Source organism: Saimiri boliviensis, chromosome 8 (assembly GCF_048565385.1).
Source record: "Saimiri boliviensis isolate mSaiBol1 chromosome 8, mSaiBol1.pri, whole genome shotgun sequence".
In the NCBI taxonomy this organism is placed as follows: Eukaryota; Metazoa; Chordata; class Mammalia; order Primates; family Cebidae; genus Saimiri; species Saimiri boliviensis.
Genome location: NC_133456.1, coordinates 128735143 through 128750743, shown reverse-complemented (window position 1 = coordinate 128750743; position 15601 = coordinate 128735143). Strand labels below are relative to the sequence as shown.

The following is a 15601-nucleotide window of genomic DNA, read 5'->3' as shown; positions in this document are numbered from 1 at the left end:
GTAGCTGAAGGTGAGTTTAATATCCCCAGTCCTCATATGAAGATGATGTAGAGATGATTTTTTTTAAACTTTTGCTCACCTAAATGGAAATGGCAAAGATAAACTCGGGAATAGGTGGGAGATTGATGCTCTGGGCTGCTAGTTTGAAGTTATCACATGGCCCTGGTGTCACTTGTCAGAAGATCCTAGCATCTATGCGTGTTTGTGGAGGTATGTTGGCCTATAAAGATCTCAAGCACTGTGAATCACAGTAGAATGTTCTCAATGGTCAGGTGACCCAGAGTGTGAGTAGGTTCATTGTACAGTGGACTTTGGTGTGGTCACTAATATGAAACACACAGAGACAGCTGCCAGGTCATTGGTCTTAAGTGATGGGCTATTTCTTAGTTGCTGGTAAAAAAAGGAGAACACATAGGGACATATCCTGTTGTATTTAGTGACATCGTCATCATGAAAACTAGAAATGCTCTAATTCAATAGTACACATACCCAAGACACAGCACCCAAAAAGATCTCAAGGAGAACTTTGGCTGTTAGCCTGATGCCAACCTCCTCTGCTGGATTCTACTGCACAGCTAGGTTAGAGGGGATCAGCGCCCCACCTGCTGCCACTCGTGAAGGGCTGTCCCAGTCCTGGAACCAGTGTGAGCATCAGCAGCAATGGACCCCATATCACGCCCAAGTGGTGATGAAAATAAAGGGTAAAAACACAAATATCACCAGCTGAGTAGGGGTTATCTTTAAATGATAGGCTAATTGACTTACCAACGTTTGGCTTAACTTTTAAAACAAAGGGTTAATAAATACAATAGCAAATGTTCGCTAGAATTTGATATTCTATCTGAAACAAGGTAGTCCCTTATCAAGTACAAAATCTTTCAGATGGGGCAATAGCCAGAGTAGCACCATTTGTGGATTCTAGGAGAAAATGACCCTATAAGGGATGAAGAAGGGAGGGCAAAATAGCTTACGTCAGATTAGAAAGGAAGAGCCCTGAGAAGCTACAGGGAAGCACAGCCTACCATGTGTGCTGTTCTGTGGCTATTTAATACTGTGGTGGCCTGGAGCTACAAACCCAAAGGCCCAGATGCCCTTTCTTTCTGCTCCTGTCCTTTCCCTCCTTCACCAACATTATGGCAGGCCGCTGAATAGTTAATGAGCAACACCACCAAGGTGCTGATGGTCACTTTGCATCCTTCTAGGGACTGCTCTTCAGCAGGAAGACACTTCCGTGAACGCTGCAGAGGGCCAGGTAAAATGGGATATGCATGACCGGCCACAGGATGTGTCTGAGTGAAACAGTTGCTTTCTTGACTTTATCTTCTTGAATTAGAATCAGAGAATCTTATATAAGATGTGAGAATTTTACCGTATAAACTGTACGTGACTTACAGAATTTCCCTTGTTGGAGGAGTTTTGAGTGACAGTCCCTTCTTGACTGAGAATCGATTTAACAGTGGGAGAAAATGATAGCATCAACCACACACTGTGAGGTCGCAAGTTTTTGCTTTACCTCGTCTGTTTTCTTTTGCGACAAAAATCACTTAATGGCCAAGCAATGTTGTTGGAAGGAAACATCAGCCAAAAAAACCTTGTCCTTAGCATGAGTCGGTTTGCCCTGTTCTTTTTGGTTTCATTGGTTCAACACCGGTTTCCATCTTGTTTTTTAATGTCACCAAGTGCAGGAAAGTCAGGACACAGCATGGTCTGATGCTCACAGCAATTTATTTTCTGTCATTACAGGAAGCTGCAGGACTGCAGCAAGCAGGTAAGTATTGGGGAACCAACGTCATACTGATGAGTAATCCAGAAGATGAGGAATGTGGCAGTGTCTCACTGGCTTTCCTGTAGACAGGCAGCCTGAGTTGAGCTTCCTGTTGTAAATGAGGACTTAGACAGTGATGGGAGAAATGATTTTTCCAGATAAGACACAATGGCCACATTCTGCAGTCCCTGGGAGCAACTGCATTCTCTGAAGGTTGGGTGGGATCTTGTCCGTGGGGATGGCCCACATCTTTGTGAATTCATATGGTGCCATGGTCACTGTGTCTTGGAGTGTGTGTGTTGGTTTCTGTACATACACATCCCCAGATTTGCTAGTGTTCACATTCTCCACAGGGATTCTCATCACTGTTGCAGTCTTAGTATAGGTACAGGAAAAAATCAACTTGTAAGCTTATGATGTGTGCACTTGATTGCATGCAAAGGACACTTTAATTAACCTAAAAGAAATTCTGTCAACAACAAGGCTGATTCCAAAGGCATACCAAAAGAACAGAGCTGTGTCAGGATCTCTGCTAATTTTATTTTTTTCATTCACGATTCCCTAATCTATTTGGTTTTCAAATAAACCTCACCTGTTTACAGGCCTTCCTATTTCCTCCTGGCATTGCAGTGGCTCACTCTAGCCATTTCCATTCTTCACAGGCCTTTTATACCAAAGCCCTCAGATCAATCATCCGTGGCCCATCTTGAGCAGGGAGAGTGGGCTGGGACTCCTTTCTGTGCATTTAGACCCCAGTACAGCCTCATGCTATGGCCAGTTCTGTTGGGAAAGTGATAAGGCAGGAGCCTGAAGGCAGGGTTAGGTTGAAATCACAACAGCGTTCTTCACTGGGGCCTGATACTGCCCAGCAGCTAACATGGCCCAGAATAGATAGTGCCCAGGTCATGCAGAGTTTGGGCCTTTTTTCCCTCAGCCTAGTCATGGTTGCTGTGTGCTCAGCTCAGAAACACAGCAATGAGAAGAGAACAAAGGAGTCTTCCCAGGGGCATGGTGAGCAGAGTCACAGCCAGAGCACCACGACCTGTGGATTGCGGGTGGAAATGACTTTGAATGCGATGAAGAAGGGATGGCAAGATGGCTAAGGTCAGCTTAGAAAGGAGGAGACCTGAGAAGCTGCAGGGAAAAATAGCCTGCCCGGTGTCATGTGCTGTGTTTGAGATGGGCTATTTCATGTTGTGGTGGCCTGGAGCTACAGACCCAAAGGCCCTGATTCCCGTTTCTGCTCCTGTCCTTTTCCTGCCACCCTCCTCCTACCCCACATCATGGCATGCCCCTGAATTGCTAATGAGCAACAACATCAAGGTGCTGACGGTCACTTTTTATCCTCCTAGGGCCTGCTCTTCAGCAGGAAGACACTTCTGGGGATGCTGCAGAGGACCAGGTATAATGGGATATGAATGTTGGGCCAGATATTGTGTCTGAGTGAAACACTTGCTTGCTTGACTTTGTCTTCTTGAATTAGGATCAGAGAATCTTATATAAGATAGGAGGATTTTACCATATAAATTGTAGATGACTTACAGAATTTCCTTGGTTGGGGGAGTTTTGAGCGAGAGTCTCTTCTTGACTGAGACTTGATTTAAGAGAGTGGGAGAAAATTACAGCATCAACCACACACTGTGTGGTCTCAAGTTTTTTGCCTTAGCAAGTCTGTTTTCTTTTTGGGACAAAAATCACTTAATGGCCAAGAAACATGGTTGGAAGGAAACATCGTCCAAGAAAAACTTGTCTTTAGCATGAGTCGGTGTGCTCTGTTCTTATTTTGGATTTCTCTGATTGAACACTGGTTTCCCTCTAGTGTTTTAATGTCACCAAGTGCACGAAAGTCAGGACACAGCATGGTCTGATGCTCACAGCAATTTATTTTCTGTCATTACAGGAAGGTGTGGGACTGCAGCAAGCGGGTAAGTATCGGGGAACTAATGTCATAGTGATGAGTAATCCAGAAGATGAGGAATGTGGCAGTGTCTCACTGGTTTTCCTGTAGACAGGCAGACTGAGTTGAGCTTCCTGTTGTGAATGAGGAATTAGGCAGCGATGGGAGAATTGATTTTTCCAGATAAGGAACAACGGCCACATTCTGCAGTCCCTGGGAGCAACTGCATTCTCTGCAGGTGGAGTGGGATCCTGTGCACGGGGCTGGCCCAGGTTTTGAGAATTCATGCGGTGCCATGGTCACTGTGTCTCGGAGTGTGTGTGCTGGTTTCCATATATACATATCCCCAGATTTCCTAGTGTTCACATTCTCCACAGGGATTTTCATCACCATCGTAGTCTTACTATCAGCACAGGAAAAAACTTGTAAGCTTACAATGTATGCAATTGATTGCATGCAAAGGACACTTTAATTAACCCAAAAGAAGTTCCATCAACACCCAGGCCAATTCTCAAGGTGAGCCAAAAGAACAGAACTGTGTCAGGGTCTCTGCTAACTGTATTTTTTCATTTACTAATCCCTGCTGTGCTTGGTTTTCAAATAAACCTCACGTGTTTATAGGCCTTCCTATTTCCTCCTGGCATTGCAATGGCTCACTCTAGCCATTTCTGTTCTTCACAGTCCTTTTCTACCAAAGCCCTCAGAATTGATCATCCGTAGCTCATCTTGAGTAGGGAACATGGGCCAGGGCTCCTTTCTCTGCATTTAGACCCTGGTACAGCCTCATGCTATGGCCAGTTCTGGTGGGAAACTCAGAACAGAGGAGCCTGCAGTCAGGGTTAGGGTGAAATCACCCCAGCTTTCTTCATTGAGGCCTCATACTCCCCATCAGCTAACGTGGCCCAGAATAGATTGTGCCGAGGTCATGTGGAGTTCCGGCATTTTCTACCTCACCCGAGTTGTGGTTCCTGTGTTGTCAGCACAGAAACACAGCAGCGTGAAAGGAGAACCACGTGGTGTGCACAGGGTATGAGAGGCCGGGTGAGCACTTGCCATCCTAGTAAGATGAAGGCTGGGCATGCATTTCAGGTGGGGCAAAACAAATATGGCTGTGGAACTGCAGAGGCTCTGTGAGGTCCCCGTTGAACCCACTCTTGACAAAGGTTCTTGTTTACCTCTGAAGGCGCTTGGAAAAACCAGTCAAAGCAGTGGGTTTTCTTTAAATATGAATATCAACTGAGCCAAAGCATAGCTTGAGTTCTTTTCTTGGAGTATACATTTGGTGGAAACTTATTGTATATAAATCGACTTTGATGGTTGTATGGGTGTCAGTACCTATCCTACATTTTAAAACACTGAGGCTTCTGTGATTGTAAAATGTTTTACGTTAACCTCAGAAGCCATCTCCTCATAACCCAATTCCCCTAGTCCTCTTTAATCTCTAGAATATTCTTTGCTGGTTTTTTGTTGTTGTTGTTGTTATTGTTGTTGTTTGGTACACAGTGGGCTTTCTGCTGTGAGTGATTAAAGCTTGAGATCAGAGTTAGCAACATTATGGCTCTAAAAATTCATAGACAGCTGCGCAGGTTGCTCTATGAGAGAGAGAGCAGACTACGGCCTTGGCCTGGGTCTGCCAAGAAAAATGATTTAGAGAAATAGAAGGAAGGCGTGAGGGCAGCAAAGCCATGAAGGTGGAGGGGAAACAAAGGTGCAACATTAGGAGGGTGAGTTCTACACCATCACCTGAGCACAGCCGGAATGTTCAAACCTCATCTGAAGGCGGAGGTGAGATCTGACTTCATGGCGGGCCTGAATGGTGGGCATCTTCCTAAAAGCCTCAAAAGAGGAGCTACTTTGTTTCTTGTCTTCTCCATGTTTCTGTGTGTTGATGCAGGGGCACCACCAGAAATTACTGAGACAGTGAAATGGAGTGAGTTTATGAAATGTTCAACTTAGCCCAGAAATCAACGATCAGCAGGGGTGAACTTGAGGGTTAGGCCAGACACTTTAGGGTAGTTGCCCGGCTTGATCTCCCTGTGGTGACAAAGAATAACTTCTGGCAGTCACCTGACAGGTGGTCCTTGTGTAGCTAGATTCTTCTGCACAGCTGGGTTAGAGAGGATCAGTGTCCCACCTTCTGCCCCTCACGAAAGGCTGTCCTAGTCCTGGAACCAGTGTGAGTATGATCAGCAACGGACCTCATGTAACACACATGAGTTGATGGAAATAAAGAGTGGAAAGACAAATATTACATGCTAAGTAGGGGTTTTCTTCAAATGATAGGATCGTTGAATATTTTCATATTTTGTTTTAACTTTTTAATAAGGATTAATAAATATATCACTGTTAGCTCTTAAAAATTGTTAGAAAGTGTAAATAAATAAATAAATACCATAGCATTTGTTGGCCAGAATATAGTATTGCCTCTGAATCAAGGTTGTTCCTTATCAAGTACAAAACGTTAGAGATGGAGTCATAGCCAGAGTCACACTACTTGTGAATTGTGGGAGGAAATGACTTTGGAAGAAATGAATAGGGAGGGCAAGATGGCTCAGGTCAGATTAGAAAGGAGGAGCCCTGAGAAGCTGCTGGGAAACATCACCTGCCCTGGGTGGTGTGCCATGTTTGAGATGGACTATTTCACATTGTGGTGGCCTGGAGCTACAAACCCAAAGACTCTGATTCCCTTTCTTTTCTGCTCTTGTCCTTTCCCTGTGACCCTCCTTCTTCACCCACATCATGGCATGCCCCTGAATTGTTTTTTTTTTTTTTTTTTTTGAGACAGAGTTTCACTCTTGTTACCCAGGCTGGAGTGCAATGGCGCAATCTCGGCTCACCGCAACCTCTGCCTCCTGGGTTCAGTCAATTCTCCTTCCTCAGCCTCCTGAGTAGCTGGGATTACAGGCACACACCACCATGCCCAGCTAATTTTTTGTAGTTTTAGTAGAGACGGGGTTTCACCATGTTGACCAGGATGGTCTCGCTCTTGACCTCATGATCCACCTGCCTCGGCCTCCCAAAGTGCTGGGATAACAGGCTTGAGCCACCGCGCCCGGCCCCCTGAATTGTTAATGAGCAACACCACCAAGGAGCTGATGGTCACTTTGCATCCTTGTAGGGCCTGCTGTTCAGCAGGAAGAACCTTCTGGGGACTCTGCAGAGAACCAGGTAAAATGGGATATGAATCTAAGGGGTCTCAGTGAAACAGTTACTTTCTTGACTTTGTCTTCGAGAATTAGGATCAGAAAATCTTATATAAGATATGAGAATTTTGCCATATAAATTGCAGAAGATTTACAGAATTTCCTTGGTTAGGGGAGTTTTGAGCGACAGTCTCTTCTTGACAGAGACTCGATTTAAGACAGTGAGAGAAAATGACAGCATGAACCACACACTGTGTGGTCACAAGCTTTTTGCCTTAGCAAGTCCGTTTTCTTTTTGGGACAAAAATCACTTAATGGCCAAGCAATATTGTTGGAAAGAAACATCGTCCAAGAAACCTTGTCTTCAGCATGAGTCGGTGTGCTCTGTTCTTTTGGGTTTCTTTGACTGCAGAAAACTCAGGACACAGCATGGTCTGATGCTCATAACAATTAAGTTTCTGTCATTACAGGAAGCTGTGGCACTGCAGCAAGCCGGTAAGTGTTGGGGAACCCCTGTCATAGCGGTGAGTAATCCAGAAGATGAGGAATGTGGCACTGTGTCACTGGCTTTTCTGTAGACAGGCAGGCTGAGTTGAGCTTCCTTTTGTGAAAGCGGATGTAGGCAGCATTGGAAGAAATGATTTTATGAGATAAGGAACAACGGTCCCATTCTACAGTCCCTGGGTGCACCTGTGTTCTCTGAATGTGGGGTGGGATTCTGTGCATGGGACCGGCCCAGGTCTTTTGTGAATTCATGCAGAGCCATGGTCACTGTGTCTTGGAGTGTGTGTTTTGGTTTCCATACATATAGATCCCCAGATTTTCTGGTATTCATGTTCTTTACAGGGATTTTATCAGCACCGTATTCTTACTATAGTCACAGAAAAAGGTCAACTTGGGAGCTTATGATGTGTGCAGTTGATTGCATGCAAAAGACACTTTAATTAACCCTGAAAATGTTCTGTCCATGCCCAGGCCAATTCTCAAGGCATACGAAAAGAACAGAATGATGTGAGGATCTCCGCTCATTTTAATTTTTTCATTCCCAATTTCCTGCTGTGCTTGGTTTTCAAATAAACCTCATCCATTTACAGGCTTTTCTGTTTCCTCCTGTCACTGGAGTGGCTCACTCCAGCCATTTCCATTCTTCTCAAGCCTTTTCCACCAAAGCCCTCAGAATTGATTGATTGTCCACAGCCCATCTTGAGCAGGGAGAGTGGGCCGGGGCTCATTTCTGTGCAGTTAGACCATGGTACAGCCTCATGCTATGGCCAGTTCTGGTGAGAAATGGGGAAGAGTGGAGCCTGCAAGCAGGGTGAGGGTACAATCACCCCAACTTTCTTCATTGAGACCTTATACTGCCCATCGGCTAATGTGGCCAAGAATTGAGAGTGCCAGGGATATGTGGAGGTCCAGACTTTTCTCCCTCAACCTAGTCATGGTTGCTCTGCTCAGCTCAGGAACACAGGAAAGAGAGGTGACAGCCACGTGGTTTGCAGAGGGTCTGAGAGGCAGGGTGAGCACTTGCCTTCCTATCAGGATGGACGGTGGTCATGCCTTGCAGGTTTAGAAAAAGAAACATGGCTGTGGAACCGCAGAGGCTCCATGAGGTACCCATTGCACGCACTCTTGAGAAATGTTCGTGCTTTCCTCTGAAGGCCCTTGCAAACAACAAGGGGAAGCAGTGGGCTTTGGTTAAATATGAGTATCTGCAGAGCCAAAGTATAGCTTGAGTTTCTTCTAGGAATATGCATTTGGTGGAAACTTATTTTCTGTAAATTGGATTTGATAGCTGTGTAGGGATAAGTATTTACTCCACATTTTAAAACCCTGAGGCATTTGTGATTTTAAAATGTTTCTCACTAACCTCAGAAGCCATCTCCTCATTACCTCATTTCCCTATTCCTCTTTAATCCGTAGAAAATCCTTTGCTTTCGTTACATGTTGTTGTTGTTGTTGTTGTTGTTATTATGGATGTTGTTGTTTGACACCCAGTGGGCTTTCTGCTGTGAGTGATTCAAGGTTGAGATGAGCGTTAGCAACATTGAGGCTCTAAGAATTCATAGACAGCTGCCCAGCTTTCTCTGTGAGAAAGAGAGAGCAGGCTGTGGCCTTGGCCTGAGCCTGCCAGGAAACATGATTTAGAGGAATAGAAGGAAGGAGTGAGGGCAGCAAAGCCATGAAGGTGGAGGGGAGGCCAAGGTGCAACATCAGGAGAGTGAGTTCTACACCATCACCTGGACCCTGCTGGAATGTTCAATCCTCATCTGAAGGCGGAGATGGGCTCTGAGTTCGTGGCCAGTCTGAATTTCAGCCATCATTCTAAAAGCAGGGACAGAGGAGCAGCTTTGTGTCTTGTCTTCTCCATGTTTCTGTGTGTTGATGGCAGAGTCCCGGCCAATAATTAGTGAGACAGTGAACAGAAGTGTGTTCTTGAAATGGACAGCTTGGCCCAGAGACAACATGATCAGTAGGGACAAACTTGAGGGTCATGCCAGACACTTGAGGGTAGTTGCCTGGCTTGATCTCCCTGTGGTGGCACAAAGAGTAGCTTCTGGCGGTGACCTGACTGGTCATCCTTGTGTAGCTAGATTCTTCAGCACAGCTGGGTTAGAAGGGATCACTGTCTCACCTTGTGCCACTCAAGAAAGGTTCCAGTCCTGGAGCCTGTGTGCGAAAAGAACAGAATGATCAGCCACACACCCCATGGAACACCCATGAGCTGATGAAATAAAGAGTGGAAAGACAAATACCACATGCTGATTAGGGATATTCTTGAAGTGATAGGATCATTGAGCATTTTCATATTTCAGATTAACTTTTTACTTAGGATTAGTAAATACAATAGCACTATTATCTTATAAAATAAAATTGTTAGAAAGGAAATATAAATAAGTAAGTAAATGAATATATAAATACTGTACCATATGTTGGCCAGAATGTAATATTGTCTCTGAAGCAAGGTTGTTCCTTATCAAGTACACAATCTTGTAGGTGGGGTGATGGCCGGAGCAGCACCACTTGTGAATTGTGAGAGAAAATGACTTTGCAAGGGATGAAGAAGGGAGGGCAAGATGGCTCAGGTCAGATGGTCCTGAGAAGCTGCAGGAAAGCAGTGCCTGCCCTGGGTGGTATGCCATGTTTGAGATGGACTATTTTACATTGTGGTGGCCTAGAGCTACAAACCCAAAGGCCCTAATTTTCTTTCTTTTCTGCTCCTGTCATTTTTCTTCCACCCTCCTCCCTCACCCAAATCACGGCATGTCCCTGAATTGTCAATGAGCAATGCCACCAAGTTGCTGATGGTCACTTTGCATCCTTCTAGGGCCTGCTCTTCAGCAGGAAGACACTTCCGTGGATGCCGCGGAGGACGAGGTACAATGGGATGTGATTGTCAGGCCACAGGATGTGTCTGAGTGGAACAGTTGCTTTCTTGACTTTATCTTCTTGAATTTGGATTAGAGAATCTTATATAAGATATGAGAATTTTGCCATATAAACTGTAGATGACTTACAGAATTCCCTTGGTTGAGAGAGTTTTGAGTGAGAGTCTGTTCTTGACTGAGACTTGATTTAAGACGGTGGGAGAAAATGACAGCATCAACCACACACTGTGTGGTCACAAGCTTTTTGCCTTAGCAAGTCTGTTTTCTTTTTGGGACAAAAATCACTTAATGTCCATGCAACATTGTTGGAAAGAAACATCGTGCAAGAAACCTTGTCTTTAGCATGAGTCAGTATGCTCTGTTCTTCTTTTGGGTTTCTTTGAGTGCAGTAAAGTCAGAATACAGCATGGTCTGATGCTCATAACAATTTATTTTCTGTCATTACAGGAAGTTGTGGCACTGCAGCAAGCCGGTAAGTGTTGGGGAACCCCTGTCATAGCGGTGAGTAATCCAGAAGATGAGGAATGTGGCACTCTTGTCACTGGCTTTTCTGTAGACAGGCAGGCTGAGTTGAGCTTCCTGTTGTGAAAGCGGATGTAGGCAGCCATGGGAGAAATGATTTTACCAGATAAGGGACAATGGTCACATTCTGCAGTCTTACAGTGCACCTGCGTTCCCTGAACGTGGGGTGGGATCCTGTGCATGGGACTGGCCCAGGTCTTTTTGGAATTCATGCAGAGCCATGGTCACTGTGTCTTGGGATATGTGTTTTGGTTTCCATACATACAGATCCCCAGATTGTCTAGTATTCACCTTCTCCACAGGGATTTTATCTGCAGTCCATTCTTATTATAGGCACAGGAAAAAGTCAACTTGGGAACTTAACAATGTGTGCAGTCGACTGCATGCAAAAGACACTTTAATTAACCCAGAAAAATGTTCCGTCCATGCCCAGGCCAATTCTCAAGGCGTACCAAAAGAACAGAACTGTGTGAGGATCTCTGCTCATTTTATTTTTTTCATTGAAAATTCCCTGCTGTGCTTGGTTTTCAGGTAAACCTCATCCATTTACAGGCTTTCCTGTTTCCTCCTGTCACTGGAGTGGGTCACTATAGCCATTTTCATTCTTCACAAGCCTTTTCCACCAAAGCCCTCAGAATTGATCGTCCATAGCCTATCTTGAGCAGGGAGAGTGGGCCAGGGCTCTTTTCTGTGCATTTAGACCCTGGTACAGCCTCATGCTATGGCCAGTTCTAGTGGGAAACTGAGAAGAGAGAAGCCTTCAAGCAGTGATAGGGTGAAATCACACCAACTTTCTTCACTGAGGCCTTATACTGCCCATCGGCTAATGTGGCCAAGAATAGAGAGTGCCAGGGATATGTGGGGTTCCAGCCTTTTGTCCCTCAGCCTAGTCTTGGTTGCTGTGTGCTCGGCTCAGGAACACAGCAAAAAGACAGCTACGTAGTTTGCACATGGTCTGAGAGACAGGGGGAGCACTTGCCTTCCTAGCAGGATGGAGGTGGTCATCCCATGCAGGTTTAGAAAAAGAAGCATGGCTGTGGAACCGCAGAGGCTCCATGAGGTTCCCATTGAATCCAGTCTTGAGAAATGTTCTTGCTTTCCTCTGAAGGTCCATGCAGACAAGAGAAAGCAGTGGGTTTTGTTTAAATATGAATATCTGCTGAGCCAAATTATAAATTGTGTTTTTTCTTGGAACATGCAATTAGTGGAAACATATTGTATTTAAATCAAATTTGATAGCTATGTAGGTGTCAGTACTTACCTCACATTTTAAAACACTGAGGCATTTGTGATTTTAAAGTGTTTCTCATTAACCTCAGAAGCCATCTCCTCATTACCTCATTCCCCTATTCTTGTTTAATCCCTAGAAGATTCTCTGCTTCATTTTGTTGTTGTTTTTGATGATGTTGTTTGATACCCAGTGGGCTTTCTACTGTGAGTGATTCAAGGTTGAGATGAGCGTTAGCAACATTGAGGCTCTAAGAATTCATAGACAGCTGCCTAGCTTTCTCTGTGACAAAGAGAGAGAGCAGGCTGTGGCCTTGCCTGAGCCTGCCAGGAAAGATGATTTAGAAGAACAGAAGGAAGGAGTGAGGGCAGCAAGCCATGAAGGTGGAGGGGAAACCAAGGTGCAACATCAGGAGAGTGAGTTCTACACCATCATCTGGGCACTGCCAGAATGTTCCAGCCGCAGGTGAAGGCAGAGTTGAGCTCCGACTTCATGGCTGGCCTTAATGGTGGACATCTTCCTAAAAGCCTGGAAAAAGGAGTTGCTTTGTGTCTTTTCTTCTCCATGTTTCTGTGTGTTGATCTTAGGGGCACCAGTGGAAAGTAATGAGACAGTGAACAGGAGTGTGTTCCTGAAATGTTCAACTAGGCCCAGAGAGGACATGATCAGCAGGGATGAAGTTGAGGGTTAGGCCAGACACTTGAGGGTAGTTGCCGGGCTTGATCTCACTGTGGTGGCACAATGAATACCTTCTGGCGGTCATCTGACAGTGGTCCTTGTGTAGCTAGATTTCTCTGCACAGCTGGGTTAGAGCGGATCAGCATCCACCTTGTGCCACTCAAGAAGGGCTGTCCCAGTCCTGGAGCCTGTATGAGTATGATCAGCAACAGACCCCGTGTAACACACATGAAGTGATGAAAATAAAGACTGGAAAGACAAATATCACATGCTGATTCGGGATATTCTTGAAGTGATAGGATCATTGAGCATTTTCATATTTTGGCTTAATTTTTACTTAGGAGTAGTAAATATAATAGCACTATTATCTTATAAAATAAAGATTGTTAGAAAGGAAATATAAATAAATAAGTAAGTAAGTAAATTGTTAAATACCATAGCATATGTTGCCCAGAATGTAATATTCCTCTGAAAGAAAGGTTGTTACTTATCAAGTATACAATCTTGTAGGTGGGGTGATGGCCAGACCAGCACTACTTGTGAATTGTGACAGGAAATGACTTTGCAAGGGATGAAGAAGGGAGGGCAAGATGGCTCAGGTCAGATGGTCCTGAGAAGCTGCAGGGAAACATCGCCTGCCCTGGGTGGTGTGCCATGTTTGAGATGGACTGTTTTACATTGTGGTGGCCTGGAGCTAGAAACCCAAAGGCCCTGATTTTCTTTCTTTTCTGCTCCTGTAATTTTCCTGCCACCATCCTCCCTCACCCAAATCATGGCATGTCCCTGAATTGTCAACGAGCAATGCTGCCAAGTTGCTGATGGTCACTTTGCATCCTTCCAGGGCCTGCTCTTCAGCAGGAAGACACCTCCATGGACGCTGCAGAGGACCAGGTAAACTGGGATGTGATTGTCAGGCCACAGGATGTGTCTGAGTGGAACAGTTGCTTTCTTGACTTTATCTTCTTGAATTGGGATCAGAGAATTTTATATAAAATATATGAGAATTTTGCCATATAAACTGTAGGTGACTTACAGAATTCCCTTGGTCGAGAGAGTTTTAAGTGAGAGTTCCTTCTTGACTAAGACTCGATTTAAGACAGTGGAAGAAAATGACAGCATGGACCACACACTGTGTGGTCACAAGCTTTTTGCCTTAGCAAGTGTGCTTTGGGACAAAAATCACTTAATGTCCAAGTGACATTGTTGGAAAGAAACATCGTCCAAGAAACCTTGTCTTCAGCATGAGTCAGTGTGCTCTATTCTTTTGGGTTTCTTTGACTGCAGAAAACTCAGGACACAGCATGGTCTGATGCTCATAACAATTTATTTTCTGTCATTACAGGAAGCTGTGGCAGTGCAGCAAGCCGGTAAGTGTTGGGGAACCCCTGTCATAGCGGTGAGTAATCCAGAAGATGAGGAATGTGGCACTGTGTCGCTGGCTTTTCTGTAGACAGGCAGGCTGAGTTGAGCTTTCTGTTGTGAAAGCGGACGTAGGCAGCCATGGAAGAAATGATTTTATGAGATAAGGAACAACGGTCCCATTCTACAGTCCCTGGGTGCACCTGTGTTCTCTGAACGTGGGCTGGGATCCTGTGCATGGGACCGGCCCAGGTCTTCCGTGAATTCATGCAGAGCCATGGTCACTGTGTCTCGGGGGGTGTGTTTTGGTTTCCATACATATAGATCCCCAGATTTTCTAGTATTCACGTTCTCCACAGGGATTTTTTCAGCACTGTATTCTTACTATAGTTACAGGAAAAGATCAACTTGGGAGCTTACGATGTGTGCATTTGATTGCATGCAAAAGACACTTTAACCCAGAAAATGTTCTGTCCATGCCCAGGCCAATTATCAAGGCGTACCAAAAGAACAGAACTGTGTGAGGATCCCTGCTTATTTTAATTTTTTTCATTCCCAATTTCCTGCTTTGCTTGGTTTTCAAATAAACCTCATCCATTTACAGGTTTTCCTGTTTCCTCCTGTCACTGGAGTGGCTCACTCTAGCCATTTTCATTCTTCTCAATCCTTTTCCACCAAAGCCCTCAAAATTGATTAATTGTCCACAGCCCATCTTGAGCAGTGAGAGTGGGCTGGGCTCCTCACTGTGCATTTAGACTATGGTACAGCCTCATGCTATGGCCAGTTCTGGTGGGAAACTGAGAAGAGAGGGCCTGCAAGCAGGATTAGGGTGAAATCACCCCAACTTTCTTCATTGAGACCTCATACTGCCCATCGGCTAATGTGGCCAAGAATAGAGAGTGCACGGGATATGTGGAGTTCCAGCCTTTCCTCCCTCGGCCTAGTCCTGGTTGCTGTGTGCTCGGCTCAGGAACACAGCAAAGAGAAAAGACAGCCACGTGGTTTGTGCACGGTCTGAGAGGCAGGGTGAGTACTTGCCTTCCTTGCCAGATGGACGGTCGTCATATCTTGCAACTTTAGAAAAAGAAACATAACTGTGGAACCACAGAGTCTCCATGAGGTCTCCGTTACACCCACTCTCGAGAAATGTCCTTGCTTTCCTCTGAAGACCCTTACAAACAACAAGGGAAAGCAGTGGGCTTTGGTTAAATATGAGTATCTGCAGAGCCAAAGTATAGCTTGAGTTTCTTCTAGGAATATGCATTTGGTGGAAACTTATTTTATATAAATTGGATTTGATAGCTGTGTAGGGATAAGTATTTATCCCACATTTTAAAACCCTGAGGCATTTGTGATTTTAAAATGTTTCTCACTAACCTCAGAAACCATCTCCTCATTACCCAGTCCTCCTATTCCTCTTTAATCCCTAGAAAATTCTTTGCTTTTGTTACATTTTGTTGGTTGTTGTTGTTGTTTTTGATGTTGTTGTTTGGCACCCAGTAAGCTTTCTGCTGAGTGATTCAAGGTTGAGATCAGCGTTAGCAACATTGAGGCTCTAAGAATTCATAGACAGCTGCCCAGCTTTCTCTGTGAGAAAGAGAGAGAGCAGGCCTTGCCTCAGCC

The 15601-nt window shown here is 44.9% G+C and overlaps 1 long non-coding RNA gene across 1 annotated transcript; it reads left to right on the top strand.

Moving 5' to 3' along the window:
• The first annotated feature begins 1711 nt into the window (after nt 1-1711).
• LOC141585288 (uncharacterized) lies at nt 1712-6847 on the top strand. Its single transcript, XR_012518688.1, has 4 exons — nt 1712-1768; nt 3118-3167; nt 3666-3690; nt 6781-6847. It is a non-coding gene; the product is annotated as an uncharacterized LOC141585288 (long non-coding RNA).
• Nucleotides 6848-15601: the final 8754 nt, after the last annotated feature.